Raw genomic sequence first — 847 nt, forward strand, 5'->3', positions numbered from 1 at the left:
AAGAGCCACAGGCACCTTGAGAAGCCCTTGCCCCTTCGAGCATTGGAACGGCGCCCCTCTCAAATGCAACCCGCAACACGGAAACCAAGTCGGAGAGAGGCTCCTTCCCCGGGTCGCGCGCTCTCCTCCCACTACCTACCCCTACCCGGCAGTCTCCCGTACAGTACAGTACAGTAGCAGCACGCCCTCCCAAAGCCTCTGGGAGGGGGAGGTGTTTAACCCCTTCAGCTGGGCGTCCCGAGCACTCTGACGTCAAGTTCCATCACTGGAGGACTCACCACAACCACACACCTTCGGTGACCATCAACATGTCCGGAGCAGAAGCTGCGGGCTTCTCAGGCGCCCTGCGGGGCGCACCCCGCTGAGCGGCTCTGCTGCCCGGGGCCCGCCGGCACTTCTCACCCCGCTTCAGCCGCCCCGACTTTGCAGGCAAGAGGAAAGGCGGAATGCGAACTCTTGGACCCAGCGCCTCCTTGTGCATCTAGAACGAGGCCTTCCCTGCGAGGATGAGGGTGTGGGCACCTCGGGCCTCGTACGTGGACCCCGACGCCTGCCGTGTCTGGGGCTGCACCGCCACCACACACTCGTACAGCCAAGACGCAAACAGATTCTGGTTTTTTAAGTTCAAAAATGTTAAGAACCTGGACATGGTTCCATAGTGAGGCGGTCAGCACGTCTGCTTTACACACGGAAGGTCCTGGGTTTGTGCCCCGGTGGAGCCACAGTCCGTGGTCTACAGCTGCGCCACCCTGAACAAACCCGGCGTCTGATCCCGGAAGCTAAGCAGGGCCGGGCCTGGCTAGTGCTAGGATGGCAGACCACCCGGGAAGGCCAGGTGCTGTAGGCC

At 62.1% G+C, this 847-nt stretch overlaps 1 pseudogene; it reads left to right on the forward strand.

Moving 5' to 3' along the window:
* Positions 1–731: 731 nt before the first annotated feature.
* Positions 732–847, forward strand: LOC118609845 (annotated as a pseudogene).

Source organism: Rousettus aegyptiacus, unplaced genomic scaffold (assembly GCF_014176215.1).
Source record: "Rousettus aegyptiacus isolate mRouAeg1 unplaced genomic scaffold, mRouAeg1.p scaffold_m13_p_11, whole genome shotgun sequence".
In the NCBI taxonomy this organism is placed as follows: Eukaryota; Metazoa; Chordata; class Mammalia; order Chiroptera; family Pteropodidae; genus Rousettus; species Rousettus aegyptiacus.